The sequence below is a fragment of the Leptonychotes weddellii genome, chromosome X, assembly GCF_054177405.1.
Source record: "Leptonychotes weddellii isolate Sample4059 chromosome X, ASM5417740v2, whole genome shotgun sequence".
In the NCBI taxonomy this organism is placed as follows: domain Eukaryota; kingdom Metazoa; phylum Chordata; class Mammalia; order Carnivora; family Phocidae; genus Leptonychotes; species Leptonychotes weddellii.
The window spans coordinates 105855249-105876371 of record NC_138385.1 but is presented as its reverse complement, the minus strand read 5'-3'; the positions used below and the strand labels follow the sequence as shown (position 1 = coordinate 105876371).

Sequence of the window (21123 nt, the reverse complement as noted above, 5' to 3'; positions counted from 1 at the left end):
AGGGAATCGAGCTCTGAGCTCCCGCACCTGTGTCCTGTGGACGTTGAGTCACTTCTGGGGACCTGGTGATGGTGTCACGGGGCCGCTCTTCCACGGGGAGGTGCAGGGTTATCCATCGATCTGCGTTCCATAGACTTTCCATTTATCTGAACGTATCTGTCATCTATCTATCGTCGATATGCGATCTGTAGACTGTATCTATCTGTCATTATCTGTATTATTCTATCATCTCACGTATTTCTAGGCATCTATCTATTATCCAAGTATCGGCCATCTATTACCTATCAACCGTTTATCTATTTCTACCTGTCATCTTAATCTCCATGTGAATTCTATCATCTGTGTATCCATACGTATCGATAATTTATAACTATTAATATCTATCAATATTTAGCTATACCTATTAATCTATTAATATCTATCTATATATCTAACGATACCTATCAGTATTTATCCAATTATCATCTATGTATCTATGTATTATCTACTTATCAATCACCTATTAGCCATCTTCTATTTATCTATATTTATCTTCTCTATTATCTATCTTATCTATGCATCCACCCATCTTTCCATCCATCCACCCATCCATCCATCCATCATAAGCATTTATCTATCTATCTATCTATCTATCTATCTATCTATATCTATCTATCATATCTATCCATCCATCCATTCATCCATCTATCCATCCATCCATCATAACTATCTCTCTATCATATCTATCCATCCATCCATTCATCCATTTATCTATCCATCCATCCATCATATCTATCTATCTATCATCTATCTATTTATCTATCTATCAATCATATCTATCCACCCATCCATTCATCCATCTATCCATCCATCCATCATATCTATCATCTATCTATCTAACTATCTATCTATCTATCTATCAATTTACCTATAACTATTACCCATGTATCCATCCTTCTATCTATCCACTTATGTATGTTATGCTTCTATAGACTGTGGTGGTCCTATTTTGGAAGTCCACACTCATGAAGGAGGGGTCGGCCCCACACAGAAGATGAGGCCTTGAGATGTTGCAGAAGGTGTGGGCACATCTCTCCCACAACAGTGTTGACGGTCGCCATTCGAGAGTCCAGGCTGCCAGGCTGCTGAAGGATGGTGATATTTATCAATAGGATCTTTATCAATAGGATCTATTAGATCCTGGATCTGTAGGGCCTACTGGGTGGATATGATCTATAGGACTCTGAGTGACTCACTGTACCTTCATCTTCCTGAGGTAAGTTCTCTCATCTTGAAACAGACCAGGTGGGATTCACCTGCACCCACTGTCCTGTCAGTTCCAAAGGGGGCAGGTTGCAGCGGCCAATCATAAAACAACCCCATGGCAAGAGTTAAGGTTTTTAAAGGATGAGGTGAATACGTCTCTGCTGGATCCATCTTCATTGACTGAATGCGTCCAAGGCCGTGTCCTGGAGTTGAGACCTCTTTGTGAGCATGCAGCTCTAGCTCAGGGTTGCAACCCTTTGGCTGTAAGGAAGAATATGCTAAATATTTAAGCTTTGAGGTCCACTCGGCATCCGTTGAGCTCCCTGGACTCTGCGGTTGTCATGAGAGTGGCCAGAGGCGATATGTAACCAAATGGGCACAGAAGTGTTCCAATAAAACTTTATTTACAAAAGCAAGGTGGGGGCCAGATCAGGCCTGAGGGCTGAGTTTTTGAGCCCTGCTCTGTGGCCCCCCCCATGCACGTGGTTGACCTCAGGTGGACCAGTGAGGACACTGAGCATAAAGCTTCATAAGTTGAGGCTGGCTGTCGATGCATATTCTGGTGGTTGTGCTGTGTGTTTGTGCACCTTGCACAGAAAGGGACTCATTTCCTTCACGGGGTCTGAAAGGTGTCCTAGACCCCAGAAATGTCAAATTCATCTGCCCAGGGACCAGCTGCACACAGGCCAACTGAGTCCCTGCAGCTGGCTTTTTGGGGTTGGTTCCAAGGAAGCCAGAGGGACCGGATGTGCCCTGGGGAGCCGGGAACAGATTCTGAGTAACTTAGCAGAATCTGCAGGTCCCTCAGGGAGAGCAGGACCCAAAATAGCAGCTCACGCCCTGAGAAATCAGGCTGCACGTCATCCGAGCACCCGTTAAGATCTGGCATGGATGCCTATGTTCCTGGGATGTTGACGGCTGCCCTCCCAAGGCCCCCAGCTGGGGACAGAGAGGCCAGGCTGAGATGCCCTGGTCCCCAGCCCAGTTCCTTCCAATGTCATGAGTTCCCTTCTCGTGGGGGATTCCACCCCAAGACCCCCAAGCCCCAGCTGGGTACTTGCACCTGCTAAGGGGGCGGTCATGTCGGTCATATGGCTCCCCTGACCTGCGAACGGCACAGTCATTTTCTTACGCACGCCCTCCTGTCCCCAGCGTGCAAGCCCCCAGAAGCAGCCCCTAGAAGGTGCCCATGGACAGTGTGGGACACAGGGAGGTGGAGGAGGGAAGTGTGACTGAGGAGGAATCAGAGAGAACCTGTGCTCGGGTGGGGGCACATTTACTTGCTCTCGTGCCTGGGATGGAGTCACCGGGAGCACCTGGTCCTTCCGGGTGACAGTTTCTCTCAGCGGGAAACAAAGTGGGGTTGACAAAGCTCCTTCCGCGTCTTGTAGGGCACTCGAGTGTCTTGTACGGGACTCATGTTTCAATCCCTGGCACCCCAGACAAAAGGGTAGGGACCTAGTGTCCTCATGCGTCTCCGGGACAAGCACACACCCCACAGTGCCTTCTGAAAGCTGAAATTGTCTCTAGACATGTACTGTGTCTCAGATCCTAAGTGGACTCAGGGGACCCCATCTCCTCGGCCACTGAGAGGGGTCTTCGCACCCAGGTGCAATACTCAAGTGAGGGCTGGAGAAGCATGTCCGTCCTCTCTGCACAAAGAATGACTCATTAAGAAGGCTTCCAGTAGCAAGTCCTGAAAGCTGGTGGCTGAATCCATGAGACGATAATTATTATTATTTTTTAACTTAATAAGAAATCTAGAGACAAGCCCTCCAGGGTGGGGTGGACAGCTTCATGATGTCATCGAGGACCCCTCTCTTTTTATCCTTTTCCACCACCCTTCTTGGTAAATTAGCATCCTCCCCTGCTGTTGCCTCATGGCGCAAAGTGGCTGCCACAGCACCAGGCGTCATGTCTGCATCCAGGGCGGGAAAAGGAAAAGAGCTGTGCCAGCCCGCCCTCTTCTGAGGTCCGGCCTCGTGGTAGGAAAGCAGCCTCCTGGCCAGCATCCCTGCGGCCGACTTCCTCATTGTGGTCAGAACTGGGTTTTGTGGCAACCTCGGGTGGCCAGGGACGTCAGCCAGGAGTGACCGTGGGGGCAGAGAGGGGCTGCGTGCAGGAAGGTGTGGTCAGACCTGGGTTCTGTCAGAGCCCAGGGGCCGTGGCCGGGGTGCACGGGGACCTAGAGGGTCTGCAGAAGGACCGTCTGTCCGGCCAGATCTGGTTCCTGTGCAGGACGCCTTGGCTTCCCATGAGCATTGGCTTCAGCATGAAGCCCGGGAGTCGGCCTGTTTGTGCCCGGGTCACTGCACGCGGCAGCCTCCCTGGGAGCTGTCTGGGGGCACGATGAGGGCGAGCAGGAAACATCCTGAAGGCAACCTTGCCATCACAGCTTTCCGGGCACTTCCTGCACATCCCCCTCCTCTGCCCGCGGCTGCCATGCTATCAGCCCAGCTGACCGCTCCCCACTGGGGCTGAGGCCACAGGGGGCTCGGGCTCGCGCCCGCCATTGCTGCACCCTCTCGCCCGGCACGATGATCTGCCGCTTATGGGTGGGAACGGCATTTCGCAAAGGAAGGTGCACGGGTTTGAATTGGAAGAGGGGGAGCCTGAAAATTATGTCCAAGCGGGAACCTCTGGAGCCTGTGGGTACGGAGAGGTGCGATTAGTTACGGATCTGAGAAGAGCTCATCCTGGATCGGGGTGGCCCTAAATGCAAGGACAGGTGTCCCTATAAGACACAGAGGAGGAGACACACACAGAGGAGAAGCCACATGAGGACAGAGGCAGAGGCAGGAGGGACGTGGCCATGAGCCCAGGGACGCCTGGAGCCCCAGAAGCTGGAAGAGGCAGGAAAGACCCTCCCCTGGAGCCTTCGGAGGGAGCACAGCCCTGCCCCACGTGGATCTCAGCAGCTCTGCCCCGCCTGGATCTCAGATTTCTGGTCCCCAGAGCAGGGGGAGCATGAATCCCTTGGGACGGAGCACGGCAGGGAGCAGGTGGGCAGACGTGCAAGGTGGCTCGGAGTGACCGTCACAGCCCAGGGAACCCAGAGCTGAGCAGCTGCCCAGGGGACACAGGGACAAGGGCTCTTCTCCCTCGTGTGCCTTTGTGAACCTGACCTCCATACACACAACACGAAAACTCACCAGTCCAAGGTGCACAACTCAGGGACATTTAGTACGTTTCGTACATTCGCAACGTTCTGCAACCACCACCTCCGTCTGCTTCCAGAACACGTACATCCCCCCTCCTGGGAAGGAGACCCCGTCCCTGTGAGCGGTCAGTCCCCGTCCCCTCTGCAGTTGCCGGCAACCAGGAGCCTGCTGTCTGTCTGTGCATTTGCTCATTCTGCCCATTTTCTATAAACGGCATCGTGCGGGGTTTGTCCCTGGGCGTCTGGGTCTCGCACAGGGCGTCCGGGATTTCCAGATCCATCCAGGCGGCAACAGGTGTCAGACCTGCCTTCCCTTTCGCGGCCGAGTCCTACTCCCCCGTGTGCAGGGACCACGTTCTGTTTGTCCCGTCCCCATGCTGGGGACGGGGCCCTCGGGCAGGAACGGTCTGATGTCACCTCACGTACAAAGGGCCCGTGGACGCTAGTTTCCGCCAAGAGATCACGAATCCGCCGTTCAGACTCCGCTGTGCACCTGTCACGAGCCTGCCGAGTCCCAGTCCAACCTCAACGCCCCTCTGCGGACTCGGTCCCGGGGAGCTAAAATCCGTCCTCACTGTGGGTGAATCCCACATTTGCAAATCCGTGCACTAGACACAATCTATTTGGAACCTCCAAAATCAACACTCGATTGGGTGATTTTCAGTCCTTTGCCAGCACGGGCAAAGCGTCCAAAAATGGGAGTCCCCGTGGGGCACATTCCCAGTGGGGCTGAAGGAGGTGATGTCCTGCCTTCTCTTTTCGGCTCACGCCGCCGAAAAGTGTCCTTTTGGCAGTTGATTTAGAGCCATGTTTTTGGGTTTGTTTATTTGGGGTTTTTTTTGGGGGGGGGATTCAATAAGGTGAGTTTATGCAGAAACACCATAAATGAGGGTTGTGTATGGACGGGTTGATGGAAACGTGGTGACTCCCGTGGTGCCCCGTGGGGACGCTGCTGCAGTTTGGGCTAATTCAGGGTTCCCGGGGACTCTGTAGGATATCACTACCCTGAATCCTGATACCCGGCTGTGCATGGGGTCTGTGCAGACCCAGGGTGAGCACTACACCCCCGCGTCTCAGGGGTCCTGAGGTGCCACCCCTGGATCGCTCCTCCAGGCAGTGGAAACGGGACTTGGTGCAAGGGCGGGCGCGGGCGCGTGCACGCACCCCGGCTCCTCTTAAGGGCGGGCGCGTGCACGCACCCCGGCTCCTCTTAACGGCGAGCCCTTGCTTCTGGGCACAGTCACCATGCACACGTGAGTGCAGAGCGATAGAGACGTCTGTCTGCGGGAAAGGGGACCCCGAGATCCCCATGAGTCCACGGTTCCCTCTGCTGCAAGGTGTGGGAGAAACGAGGAAGCATGCGTGGGGCGAGCCTCTGCCGGGACAAGCCTGTGGGGACCTCGAGCAGCCCATTTTCTGCCCGATTCCTGCGATGCTTTCACGCCCGGCCGTAGGAGGGGAGAAGTCAGGGCTCCGTGCGGTTCTGACCGACGCCGAGTTGCAGGCGTCATTTTGGGATGTCCGGGTGCGAACGTGACAGGAGCCCAGCCCTGTTGTTGGTCCCCAGACCTCGAGTGCTGTGCATGTGGGGACTTTGCAGCAGGTGCACGGTCCGCTGTTTGCTCCAGGCAGATGGCGTCGTCGAGCACCGCGGAGGGTACCGCGTAAGAGGGAATCGAGATGCCCACACTTCCTTGTGCATGCCGCGAAGACCAGAGCCACGGGCCAGCCCGGGACCCTGTGCCCTGCACGTCCGCACCAGGATCACCTTTCCGAACGAACCTGAGCCCGAGAGGCGGCAGCGACGCCGAGCCCCGCTTGCGTGGGTTTGCAGGAACCACGCGGCGGGCTGTCCTGCTGTCCTGTCCGGTCAGCTCTTTCCGTCCCTGCAGCTCGGGGTACATCCTGTCGTCATCGTGAGCGGGGCGAGGACACGGGAAGGGAAGCCACACAGCCTCTGCCCCGTGCACGTCGCGCAGCGCGCTATCTGGCCCTCCCATCTGGCGGTGGCCGTTTGTCTCCAGGGTTGGCATCGATGAGACCATGCAAGGAGACGAGCTCGCGGGTGCAGGAGGCCCAGCACGCAGTGCCGCTTCCCTGAAGACGTGGCGTGCGGCCAGGCCACGGGGTGTGGGCCTGTCGACCACGCCCCAGGCTCTCGGGAGCAGGCGACGAAGAAGAGCCGGTGTCCCGTGTCCTGCAGCTCAGGGGGGGTGTGTTGTGTTCAGTGCTTTGTGGGTCAACACGGGACGTGCACAGCAGCCCAACAGTGCAAACAACCCGGCGTCCACAGATGGACGGAGAAATGCAATGGGGTCCACGCGTGGATGGAATAAGACGGAGCTCCAACACCTGCTGCCCCGTGCATGGACCGTGAGGACGCGGAGCTCACGAGAGAGGCCAGACTCACAAGGACATGTCGTGTGTGGTCGTGCGTAGCGGGCGGATCCACGGAGACGGGCAAGCAAATGGGTGGTTCCCACCGGCTGGGGAGGGGGACGGCGTGTGGCCGCGCCTGGGGACGGGGTCTGCTCTGGGGAGGATGGAAGGTTCTGGAAATAGACAGAGGTGGTGGTTGCAGCATGTTGGGAACGTGCTCAGCACACCAAGCTTGTACATTTTAAACAGGTGAATTGGGGGCACCGGGGTGGCTCAGTCGGTGAAGCGTCTGCCTTCGGCTCAGGTCGTGATCCCAGGGTCCTGGGATCGAGTCCCGCATGGGGCTACCTGCTTGTCAGGGAGCCTGCTTCTCCCTCTGCCCTTCACCCTGCTTGTGCTCGCTCTCTCAAATAAATAAATAAAAATCTTTAAAAAAAGTAAATAAACACGTGAATTGTATCTCGATGAGAATCCATCCGTGTCTTCCAGCCCAGCCCGCGGCCCCGCACCAGACCACACACGCGACGGCCACACCTGTCCATTCCCGCCAGATGTCCAGGGCCCCCCGATCTCTCCCCACGCACAGAGGACTCAAAAGCATCCCCATTTCATTCTTCACTTTTATTTATGAATTCGTTCATTTACATTTTTAAAAGCTCCCCGTTTTATTATTTATTTATTTACCTACTTATCGTTAATTTTTTTAAAAAGCATCCGCATTTTAAATCCCCGGCTGTGTGAGTCTTCCCCAGGCCGTCTGTCACAAATTACCACCACATTCTTAGCTGTGGCCACCGTGCCGTATGTGAGGTCCCCCAGAACTCGCTCGTGTTCTAGCGGAAAGTTTGAGCGCTTGGACCAACGACTCCGCGTCTCCCGACCCCCAGCCCCTGGAAACCACGGTCTGGTCTCTGCGTCTGTGAGTCTGAGCATTTTAGATTCCACGTGCAAGTGCGAGCGTGCAGATGTGTATTTGTCTGACGTATTCCGCTCAACGACGTGCCCTCGAGGTCCACCCATGTTCTTGCAAATGGCGGGACTGCCTGGGTCGTCAAGGCTGAGTGATATTCCACTACGGATATAAGAAAAAGTATAAAACCATATTTACAAAATATATAAAAGGTATAAATATAATTTATATATAAAAATATAAAATATATACTTAAAATATAAAATACACAAAATTATGTATAATATGTAATATATATTATATGTATTATAATATGTTCTATATAATATTTACTTAATATAATTTATAATATATGAATTATATTTATATATCATAATTATATTCATAATTTATAACAATATAAAATATTATATAATATATAACACAATAGAACATATTTTATGTAATTATATAGTATATATAGCATATAGTTATATCCAGATTATATTATAATCATTATATATAATCAAATATAATCCATATATTATGTAATATAACCTATATATGATCTATATAATATAATCTATATATAATAATGTATATATAGTATATAATATATACAATTATAATAAAATATAATCTATGTATAATACAATATATGATCTATGTGATATAATCTATATATAATATAACATAGCATAATATAAAATATAAAATATAATACGATATAATATACACACTACATTTCCTTTATCCACTCGTCTGCATACACTCAGCTTCCCGTGTTGGCCGTTGAGCAGCACTGTGGATGCATGATTTCCTGATGGACTATTAACACTGAAACGAGGCGTCTGTGTCCCAGGACGGACACGTGATGGTCACGTACACACACACGCACACGCACACCCTCCCTGGCAAACACGAAGCGCTCTCTCGCCACAGTCGGCCGGGACGTCTGACCGGCACTCTGCTCTGAACCCAGGGGTTTGCGCTGGGAAGCGCTCCGCGGTGGGTGTCAATGATAACCTGGCGGGTGGCTGACGGTCATGACCCACCGCACGTGCTCGCCTGGCTCATTCCCCAGACACCTTGCGTCCCAGAGAGCTCGAGAAAACCAGACATACATGGGCCGCCATGGTGGCTCTGCACAGAATGGAGATTCGGGATGTGGTCACCCGCTTGCTGAACCCACCAAGCAGTGAAGACAGGACCCGACAAGTCAGGTCACCCTTCTGCCTTTGATCTTGGGATATTCCTTATCTTGGGTCTATTCTTGTCTTGGTTGGAAATGGGGTTCATTAAATTGTCTCCCATTAAAATAGCAGTTCATTAAGGCTTCAGGAACGGGCTCATTAACGTCAATGGAATGAATCTCTAATGTGGAATTCCAGGTGGTGTGGGATATAGGATGGCATGGCTGGGTGTGGAGGGCTGTTCCTTCCCACTGTGGGTGTCCTAACTTAACCCCTGTGCCTGGACTACTGATGTGGCCTCTAAGCGAAGGCCTTCAGCGGACCACACGGAAGGCGGAATGGAGACAGAATTGGGAGCAGTGGGCCTGGGTAGGGAGATGATGTGCTAAGGTAATCGCTTCTCCTCACCTGAATCCCCACCCTTGAGTGTGGGCTACTTCCAAAGAGCAGAGAATCCAAAGGAGGGAAGTCATGACCTCACAGTGGAGTCACCTGTCCCACACACCTCGGCCAGGTGCTCGGGGTCGGCGTCCACGGGGACGAGTCATGCGGAGAGCAGGCGCCCTCGATATGACGTGACCACAGTCTGTCACCTCTATGCTCTTGCTCCCCAAAACCCACAACCCCAGCCTAATCATGAGAAAAACATCACACGAATAAACCCCAACAGAGGCACATCCTACAAACTCCCCAACCAGCACGCCTCGAAACTGCCAAAAAGGCACCAGGAACAAGGCGAGCCTGAGAAAGTGTCACAGCCCAGAGGAGCCCCTCGATGTCCTACGGGGTCCTGGATGGCGTCCTGGGAAACAGAGATGTGGATAGAACACACACTTCAGTGGATAACCGGGCATCGGTGCTGGTGGGTCCCTGGTACCAAATGTGCGAGCCCCGTCTCGCGTCAGTGGTACTGGGGGCTGGGGGGTGGTGGTCCCGACCCTGGCCCCTCTGTGCTCACCCCTGCATCAGCCAGACTCCTCAGCATGGGTATCCAGGATGGAAGGTGGGGTCTCCCCTGGGCCCCCGATTTAGGCCCCAACACCGTGGGAAGGCTGGGCTGTGAGTTGGCCTCCTGAGGCACTGTCCCCCCGGAGCCCCACTTCCTCCCTGAGAGGCTTCCGGAAGCTCTCAGCTCTCACAGGGGGCTCGTCTGCAAGGCAGGGGGCCGTGGCGATGTCCGCTCACTTTTGCAACAGTGAAGAGCTTGAACCTGAGGCACCTGGTGGTTGTGGGTCCACACACAGAAAGCACCCACCCCCATGTGGTTTGGGGTTTCCCTCTGGGGTCGGCGTGCGGCCGCCCTTCGTCTGATGTCCTCCTGTCACAGTGAAGGCAGACGTGCTTGAGGGGCCTTTCTTCCCTGATTCTCAGACTCTCCTGTTTTCCAGAGCTCAGAAACCGGGCAAAGAGCCTCATCTGTCTCTCTATGTTTGTATGTGTGTGTGCGTCATCTGTATTCATCCATCATCTATACCTGTCAATCATTTCTATGTGTCTGTCCATCTATCCATCCATCCATCCATCCATCCATCATCTATCTATATATGTATTTATCTATCATTTATCAATCATATATCTAGGTATCTACATATGTAGGTATCTGTCTATGCATCCACCCATTCATCATTTATCTATCATCCACGTATCCATCATATCTATCCGTCCATCCACCTATCATCTATCCATCTACCTATCCATCTATCCATTATCTATCTATCCATCTATCTACTCATTCATCTATCTATCCATCCATCCATCTATACATCTATCCATTCATCTACCCATTCATCTATCTGTTCATCCAACTAACCATCCATTCATCCATCCATCCACCTATCATCTATCCATCTACCCATCCATCATCTATCTATCCATCCATCCATCCATCTATATATCTATCCATCATCTATGTATCTATGTGTTTATCTATCATTTAAATATTTTTATATTGGTCATCTATCTATGTATCCACTTATGTAGGTATCTATCTATCCACCCACCCATCATTTATCTATCATCCTTGTATCCATCATCTATCTATCTATTATCTATCTACCTATCAATCGTCCATCCATCTATCCATAATCTGTCATCCATCTATCTATTATCTATCATCTATCATCTATTATCTATCTATCTATCTATCTATCTATCTATCTATATGTATTCATCCAACCATCATCTATCTATCCATCATCTCTATCTATCTATCGATGGCAGTGGTTTACAACAAAGGACAATTCTGCCCCCAGGGCACATTTCTGGCAGTCACACTGAGGAGGACATCCTACTGGCACATGGAGGGTGGAGACCAGGGACCCTGTTCCACACCCTGCAGTGCCCAGGATGCCCTACATCAGAAAATGACCCACCCCACATGTCACTAGTGCCAAGGCTGAGAAACTGTGTCCTAAAAGAAGGAATCAATCCATGCTGTCCCTCCGGGTCTGTCTCTGGCTGACCCTCCTGACAGCAGTCTTTTTGTGATGCTCAGCTGTCGTGTGGTCCTCATGCATATATATGATAACATCTGTATGTATTATATGTTCACCTGATTTTCCACATTACTTTTCCTCTCTTTGTTCTTTTACCCCTATAGTCTCCCAGTGTTTGCCTTTTCCTGGTGGATTTGATATTGGATGACACCCCATATTTTCCTTGCGACCTGCAGCATTGCTTGGTAAGTCAGTCAGAGGAAGACAAATACCATACGATTTCACTTTTAATTTTTTTTTTAAAGAATTCTTTGTGCCATCCTTCCTACTCCCGATTTTCCCCTGGTAACCCTTCTCTAAGAAACACCCTCCTCCACTCCAGCCCCGATCTGGAGTTTGACCTCTGGAGGAGCTGCTGATGGCACCAGGGTGGATACTGGATTCAGACACCTGATTCGAGCTCGGCCAATCAGGTGATAGATATACAGAGACATTTATTTTAAGGGATTGACTCATATGTTTGTGCAGGTGCAAGTCCAAAATCTGCAGGTTGGACACGCAGGCTGGGGACCCGGTGAAGACTTACAGTTTGAGCCTGAATACTTCTGCAGGCTCAATTCCGTCTTGCTCAGGGGGGGAGCTCCGTTTCTGTTCGCCTAGGTCCTTCAACTGATTGGACGGGGCCCACCAACGTCAGGGAGGGCAATATCCTCTACTCAAAACCCGTTGATTTCAACGTGTATCTCATTCACAAATTAACATCACAGAAACACCCAGAAGAGTATTTGGCCACAATCTGAGCACCGTGGCCCAGCCAAGCTGACATGTAAAATTAACTGCCATAAACGGATGGCCTCAAGAGCTGAGAAGAGGAGGGCTCACCTCTTTGCTAGTATGATTCATGGAGAGCAGAGACAAATCTGTCTGCAGGGAGCTGACCGCTAGAGGACCCAAGAGAGAAAGCAGGCATGCAAGGCAAAGAACAAACACTATTTGCTCCCCCAATACCTTCCAATGGCCATGCCTAAGCCGGGCTGTTTCTTTTCTTGCAGGCAGTGTAACATCGGTGAATCCTGAGGATGGTAGCATAGCCCAAGCTGGGTCCTATCACTTGTCCCCAGTCATTGTTAATGCAATGCGCAGGTTTCTACATCTTGAGAGACCGAACCTTCCTATCCCACAGGTACTCGGGCACGAGCTAGTAGGACGTCTGCAGGGGGACGGCGTTGCTTCACACCTGCTCCCAGCACATGTGCTAAAAACACACCCAGTTTACAAAATCAGCAGAATGCCCTATCGCTTTCTTTCAAAGCTAAAATAACGGGTTTTCTTTCCTTGGGGGGGGGGGTGCTTACAAGGGAATATGACTCAGCCACGAACAAGGAGTGAATGTCTGACACCTGTTACCACGTGGATGGACCTTGAACAGACGATGCTCATGGGAGAAGCAGACACATGAAGGACTGCACAGTGTGTGATTCTGATTATACGAAATGTCCAGAACAGGCAAATCCACTGGCAAACAGTGAGTTAGTGACTGCCAGGCGCTGGGGAGGGGAACAGGGAAGGACTGCTTTATGGGGATGGGGTCTCCTTTGGGGAGATGAGAATGTTCTGGAATTATATAGAGCTGGTGGTTGCACAACCCAGCGAGCGTACTAAATGCCATCGAACCGTTCACTTGCAAATGGTGAATTTTATGGGATGTGAACTTCACCTCAATGAAGAAAAATACCCATTTTTAAATAACTGAGCTTGGGACCAGGGTCAGGGGAGGAGGGCTCCTGTTTGCACGGATAATACAGCTTTTGCATATTCCCCAATATGCAAAAGGGTCCCCCAAAATGGTGAACGGGCCAAGTATCATTGCAAGGTCATGCAGGTGGTGCAAGCTTTGATAAAATGCACCATGGCAATGGGACAGGTTGCTGAATTATTTCTGCTGCCTTCACGAGGGGCGGGAAGACCTGCGGTTGTTGTCTGTTTGGCACCGAGGCTGGTAGGTATTCATTAGGAAAAATGACCGACCTTCAGAGCCTGAGAGGGCACCACGCTTCCATGGACCAGTGTTCCAGCGGAAAGATCGTGCTCGTGTCTGGCTTTGCTGACCAGCTGATCTGCCATTGTCCCTTTGTGCATGCCAAACTTACCTTCACAGGGCAAGTCTCCACTGGCCTCCCATGTACAAGAGAAAAAGCAATAAGGTTAGCTTCTGTTTCTCCAGCTGCCCAGGACAGGAGGGTCATGCACTGAGTACTAGGAGACTGGCCAGGTTCTGGAGGGACCTGGGCATGGAGTCCTGGCCACGGTGGCTGCTGAGCCCCTCTGGATAGAAGGACGGAGGGGGGACATGGTGGCCAACACCCCTTCCAGCTCTACATGTCCCTGAAATTCTGCATGTGAGTCTTCTCATGGTGGACACGCAAATGCCTGGTGAGTGATAAGATGAAATGCAACCAGAAGAAGGCAGGAAGTGAACCAGCCCCAACTTCCTTCCTCACGCTGTGGAGCGGAAGTCCCACGGAAGCCCCACCTTGAATGTTGGGGCACTTGGGGTCCTGCAAGCCTCAGTGACGAACATGGGATAACAGATGGAACAGATTTCCACTGCTGTGGAAAACAAATAAAATGAGAGACTTTCTCTGTGTGTGCTGATTGCATCTCCTTGGAGGAGGTGATATAAACATGTGCCCCAAACATAGTGAGCAAGGTAACGATGATTCTGTCAGGCACTATGTAAAAAACAAACACAGATGCAAACATCCATGATGAGCTAAACATTCCTGTTTGAGATAAGGATGGGACCAGTGAGGTGAATTAATTAAACATTATGAGAGGTCATTGGTGATTTGGTCAAGAGAAATTGTCCAATGTGGCAATTCTTTCAGCTGAAAAATGAAATAAGTGACGAAGGAGGATTTGAGAATATTTGTGATGAGCATGCTTCTGACAAAGTCAAGAGGGTAGAAATATAAAAAGAATGGGTAGGTGGCTGGAAGGATGGACAGACAGATGGATGGATGGATGGATGCATGGATGCATGGATGCATGGATGGATAGATGGATGGATAGGTGGATGGATAGATGTGTGGATGGATGGATGGATGGATGGATGGATAGAAGAGTGGATAGAGAGGACAGAGGTTGCCAGTGCTCTGACATTAGATTCTAGTTCAGTGAACTGGTCATGGGAATTCCCAGTGATGTCTCTGGACTGGATCCTGGCTATGGGTCTCTCTGGCAGGCTTTACTTGTTGGAGGCCTCCTAATGGGGCCACTACCCTGAGCCTCCTCCAACTGTCATTTGCCACTCAAACTTTCCAGATGGCCCATCCCTGCACAGTTTTCTCTGAAGGCCATGCTCCTTCCTGGTTCAGTTCTTTGTAGCCTGGCATCTTACATGCTATTCGGAATCCTATGTCAATTACCCTAAAAAGAAAAGGGAAGCCCAGGACATTGGTGAGAAGTACAAGGTAGTCATTTCTCTCAAAGGGAGGAACACTTCTGTATCTTGGTTTTGCATCTTTATCTCCTGTTCTGAGATTGCCCTTTGATCTGATCTCTACAACATCTGATTTTCTACTCTTCTTGTTGAGAAATCACAGAGAAGGCACCAAACCCATGTTTGAACTCATGTTTATAAACCCAAGGCATTAAGACACTAAACCTATGTCTCTAAAGCAGGAACAAACCACGCAGAAAATATGGAGTCAGTTTTAGAATGAACAGAGGGGGATACTCTATGAACATACATTCAGGTCCTGGAAACACCATGTTTCTCTGTATGATCTGGACAGGCCACAAAGAAAAGAGGATGTAGGAGATTAAATTGATCTTAACCGAGCAAGACACAACCACAGATTCCACCTGGATGCTGAGAGCTGCTTGTGGGGATCAGCTTTGCCCCTAGACCCACAAGAGTTCCATTCTGCTTGGGATCCCACAGGAGGTTGGTATGATCTCAAGGAAAGTCCCACAAGCACATTTGACCACTCCCCACTCCCAGGACCTAGCTAGATGTAGGGGAGACCACTCTGCACCGAGAGGCCAGGATCCCCTCAACTTCCTTCAAAAAGCCCTGCACATCCGCCCTTAGGGCTTCCGCCATGATCTCCTGAGGGGACCCCGCCCTTGCCCTGACCGTGCTTTATATCACCCCTTCACATCTACCTTCAAACCGCTTACCAGAAATTGCAGCACTTTCGCACTTTGTTTTTGTGTGGTGAAGACTCAACCTGACATAAAAGGAGGTCTGGCCTCTGCCCCTGGCTCCTAGGAGGTGATGTCCAGGCCATGACATGTCCTGTTCTGTCTTTGTTTGCCTGGGTGCTTTGGTCACTTGACCATTTAGTGAAGTGGTTTATGAGGAGGGCTTTGGGACATGCTTTATTAGTTCCAACCTCCAAGAGGGGATGAAGACTAAAGATATTATTGTGAGCCTCCAGGAGGAGGTGGACACTAAAGGTTAGCCACAAGGAAAGTACGTCATCAAGTACCAATAAAAACGGTATGGCAAGGCTCAGGTGAGCTTCCTTGGTTTCCAGTTATTCCATGCATCTTGTCACACATTGACACTAGCATAGATGGATGGATGGATGGATGAGTGGATGCATGAATTGGTGGATGGATGAATAGATGGATAATTGAATTGGTGGTTAGGTAAATGGATGGATGGATTCATAATTGAATGGGTGGATAGATGGAGGGATGAATTGGTGGGTGGATGGATGGATGGATGGATGGATGGATGGATGGATGGATGGAATGATGGATAAGTTGGTGGATGGATGGATGGATAGATGAATGGATAGATTGTTTACAGTTTCTTTCCCTTGTGTCCCAGCATTGCAGCTCTGATGTCATGGGTTTTCCTCTTCCTGGACTCACTCAGAGCTCCGGATCTTACTGGACAGCTCCACCAGGGCTGCAGGGGTCTCCAAACCAACATCCTCCCAACTGGACCCACCTGCCTCCTTCCTGCCCCAAACTGAGCCTTTTCCTAATTGATTTTCCCATGGAGTTTATGTCAGTGACCTCACCCAGTGGCCAGAGCTGGGGACCTCAGGGTCACTCTTATCCTTCTTACCCCTGACCCTGCAATTCAGCTGGACATCTTTGATTTAGTTGCGAGTCCTTTATCCCTCTTCATCCCCCTTTCTCCATCTTTCCTAGTGCCACGTTTCCCCCACCCCAAAGTGCTGTTTCCGCACTCTGAAGTCACCACTGAATACCATACCATCACAACAATGGGAGCATGTAACATGTCTGCAACATGCCGTCTTCATGTAATGTTGCATCTTGTTGGGTGAGTACACCTATGCCTGACTCAGCATAGGGGTGTACTGTCTGGCTTACTCAGCATCCTGTATGCGTGCATTGGGCCGCCTCCAATTCTCATAATTAATGCTGCCAGAAGCATTCATTGCACATGTACCTTGTATTCCTGCAGGAAACATATATGTTCAATATATTATACACATAATATGTGTATGTGCTGCACACACATATATAAATATATGTATGTGTACATACCTATGTGCAATATAATTTGTACACATTCCTTTGTATATCTGTGGGGAATAATTCTATGGGATGAATTACCAGCAGTGGAATTGCTGAATCGAAGAGAATGTGGGCACATTAAAAATGGTAATTAGGGGCACCTGGGTGGCTCAGTCGTTGGGCGTCTGCCTTCGGTTCAGGTCATGATCCCAGGGTCTGGGGATGGAGCCCCACATCGGGGTCCCTGCTCAGCTGGGAGTCTGCTTCTCCCTCCCACTCCCCCTGCTTGTGTTCCCTCTGTAGCTGTCTCTCTCTCTCTGTCAAATAAATAAGTAAAATCTTAAAAAAAAAAATTTAAAATGGTAATTATTATAGACCCTGTTGAATTTCCTTTCTAACATCAGGGTAATTAACATACCCAACACCAGCAGAGGAGAGAGTGAATTTCCTGTACTGCCTCCAACTCATGGTGTGGCTACTCTAAAGACAACAGAATACCCTTTTCTTTTTATCTTGCTGCTTTAGAACGAGTCAGGCACTTGTTGAGTTAAAAATTCTGGGACAGATGGGGAACTTTCTAAGAAGAGAATGAGTTGCATTGGGTGGATTTCGTAAATAGGGTAACGTTCATGGGAAACCACTGGAAGTGTCTTTGCTGAGGATGGATGAGGGATTAACTAAGTGACCCTTAAGACCTTGGCTTCGGACCAGACCAGAGGATTAATATGGCAGAGCTTGCTCCAGTGTTCATTAGGGTGGCGGCTACGCCACCTGGTGGAAAGGAGTTGTTTTGAGTAAAGGTTTCGGAGGCGTGAATTTATGAGGTACAGAGATGGAGAGAGGGATGGCTGGATGTCTAGTTTGTTTGATGGGGGGATGGAGAAGTGGGTGAGTGGTGGATGGTGGAGGAGTGGATAGATGGGTTGATGGATGGATAGATGGGCAGATTTGTGGATGGTGGGTGGGTGGAGGGTGCATGGAGGGATTGAGTAGGTAGGTGGGGGGGATGAATGAATATACACATGCATGGATGGATGGGTAGATGCATAGCTGAATGGATGGATGGGTAAAAGGATGAATAGGTGGATAAATGGATGAATACCTAGGTGGTTGGATAGATGGATAGATGGATGGAGATAGATAGTAGATGGATGAGTAGATGCATAGGTATTCATATATGCATACATTTATAGATCTACACATTTACATCCTCAAGCACTTTTCTTGTAGGAACAGATTAATGGAATCTCCGAATCTGGGTCAAAGTGAAAGATATCAGTGCAGGGGAGGAGGTGTCTAGCTTGGAGGGAAGTAATCTAGAGGGAAGCCAGAATTGGATTGGTTCTGCATTTAGACCAGTTAGCTGGTCTCAGTTCTTGTGGTGCTTCCTTGAATGCCTACATTTAGCAAGGGACTCGGTCCCTCTGTGTGTCAGCCCTAATCAGTTAAATGAAATGAGGTCATGGTAGACTACAGAGAGCTCTAACCCAACATGACTGGTGTCCTAATGAGAAGTGGAGACATAGAGAGACACACATGGAGGGAAGGTGTTTGTGTGGCGACGGACATTGGAGTGATGGGGCCACAAGCAAGGAACAGCAAGGATTTCGGGCAATCACCAGGAGCTGGGAGAGAAGCTTGGAGCAAACCTGTTTTTAGAGCTTTCCAAGGAACCAACCCTGCTGACACCTTGATTTCAGACTTCTGGTCTCCAGAACTAGAGAGGATGAATTTTTGTTATTCAAGTCCTCCCCTCCACACGCACCATATGTGATAAATACATGATAGACACATTTTAAAACATTTCACAGTTTCTGTTAAGTCTGGAATCCAGGCATGAGATAACTGGGTCTCTGCTCAGGGACTCACCAGGCTGAAAGCAAGGTGTCGGCAAGCAGTAGGGGGGTCTCCTTTGAGACTTAGGGCTCTCTTACAAGCTAACCGGTTATTAGCAGAATTCAGTTCTCTGAGGTTGGAGCAGTGACACCGTCACCTCCTAGGGGCCACCCACTAATTCCTGCCAAATGATCTTCTCCATAAGGCAGTTTGCTTCTTTTTCCAGGCAACCAGGCTGTATGTCTGCTGCCTCAAACCTCGTGCCCTTCTTAATGCTGACTTCTACACCTGATTAGGCCAGGCCCACCCAGGATTAATTTTCCTTTTGATTAGCTTGAATGACCTGACTATGGACTTTGATTTTGACTGCAGAATTCCTTCATCTTTGCCATAGAATCCCGGGAGCAAGTCCCATCATCCCCCCGGTCTTTATTCACACTCAGTGGGAGTGATTTATACAGCTATGCCCAGGCCATACTAGATTAGGGCTGCAGATATTAGGGACTTTGCTTTCCTATTTTTGAGATGCATCCAAAAGAGGAATATCTTGCTCAAACGTGTAAAAGGATTTTCCTTGAGCGTTTTTGAAATTATTATGACCACCTCTTAGATGTGCAGGTTCTGAAAGAGTATCTCATTACTTTGCTTTGCAAATGCTTCAGACAGCAGAGTGGAGAAAGAGTTTCCAAATTTAACAGTTCCCCAGGGAAACGCGCCATCGCCTTGCAAGCAGCCTTGGGGACAGGGTTTTAATGAGAACCCCCAAAACCTTTCTGTTTCCAAGACAAAGGAGAAGTTAAACAAAGATGACAATGATGCACATCCTACCAAGAAGCCTGCCTGGGTTCAAAGAGTGGTCCCATTCCTGAGACACCCCAGACTGTTCCCTCCTTGTCAGGAGATCATGATCATATTTGCTTTGATGGGTGGCTTGTTAACAGGACAACATGACTCACACGTAGAAGACACTCAGACAACATGACTGACACATAGCAGACACCCAGATACCCAGGAGCCCCACGTGACACCAGGGTCCCCTCACCCACTCCTGCCGCCTCTGAAGCTAATGTTTTGGCACCTTTTGTTGAACAACACAGGATCTGTGTTCTCCCACCCTGGATTTTCACTTTGCAGACTTGTGACATACTTTTTTTTTTTTTTAAGATTTTATTTATTTACTTGAGAGAGAAAGTGCCAGAGTGAGTGAGGAGGGGGGAGGAGCAGAGGGAGAGGAAAGACAGAGAGGGACAAGCAGATGCCCTGTTGAGCCTGGGGGTGGGGGCTCCATCCTAGGACCCTGAGATCATGACACCAGCGGAGATCATGACACCAGCCGAAATCAAGAGTCCCCGAGATCATAGACCAGCCGAAATCAAGAGTCCCTGAGGTTATGACACTTGCCGAAATCAAGAGTCTGAGGCTTAACCGACTGAGCCGCCAGGCGCCCCTGGATTTATAACATATTTGGGGCATCAGAAACACATGCCTTACGCAGCGTCTGCCATAATGTGGGAGCTTAATAAGTTGTAACATGCTAATTTATAATTATGTCATGTAATTATACGTATCTTACCACTTAAAAACTATTATTACATATTACATGTCAAATGTATTTTACGTGGTTACTTACATTTTATGCATTTTAAAATTAACGATATCAAAATAAGAGACGTAAAACTGTTCAAGCATGAAGATGTGGCGTCTTTATGTTGTTGCATATTTTTATGGCATTCTATAGTATATTTAATTATGTTCCGCAATCAGTATACGTAGTAAGTGAAAGTAACTAGTAGTAAATAAATGATTTACTGTTCAACCATACGGCTATGTTCTATGTTGTGTGTGATCATAACAGTAATTGAGGCGGACGCACAGGCTCCGCACCTGCTTGGCTTAAGGCGGCCAAGCGCACCCTGCAGCCCCAGGTGAGGCCTCCTGGACCCCGGGCACAGGTGGCGCGGCGGGGGGAATCGCGCACGCGCAGTGCAAAGCCCGGGCCGGCCCTCCCCCCCGCCCACTCGGAGGCCTCCCGGAAGTCCCGCCTGGGGGCGGGGCCAGACCCGGCAGACGAAACAGGGAGTCGCCGCGCGGCCGCTTCCGCGAGCACGAGAGCCGGAAGCGGAAGTGCGTCACAGGGGCGGGCGGCGGCGACGGCGGGTGGTGTCGGGGGCGCCTCCGGCGGACGGTGGCGGCGCCGGGCGGAGAGGCCGCGGTTGACCGGGTCGTTGGGGGGCGGCGGTGAGCTCGGGCCTGAGCGGCGGTGCCCGGGGGCGCGGGCGGAGCCCTGCGCCGGTGAGCGACACCCCGTGACCAGCTCTCTCCGCGAACCGGGCGGGGGGCTCCGGGGCCCGGGGGCTGTGAGGGCCGGAGACTCCGAGGAGCCGGGGTGTGCGAGGGCCGGGGGGCTCCGGGGGGCTCTGCGGGGCCGGGGGCGCTCGGGGGGTCCGGGGTCTGCGAGGGCCGAGAGTTCGGGGGGCCGGGGGC

At 50.3% G+C, this 21123-nt stretch overlaps 1 protein-coding gene across 3 annotated transcripts in view; it reads left to right on the top strand.

Moving 5' to 3' along the window:
- The first annotated feature begins 20782 nt into the window (after positions 1–20782).
- AKAP17A (A-kinase anchoring protein 17A) overlaps positions 20783–21123 on the top strand; it is a 9744-nt gene continuing 9403 nt past the window's right edge. The window contains exon 1 of one of the 3 annotated variants that reach the window (XM_081809232.1): positions 20783–20877. The gene's annotated coding sequence lies outside the window, so the exon portion shown is untranslated. Of the gene's footprint in view, positions 21026–21123 lie in introns of all 3 variants that reach the window. The other 2 variants (XM_081809229.1, XM_081809231.1) reach the window with 2 other exon arrangements.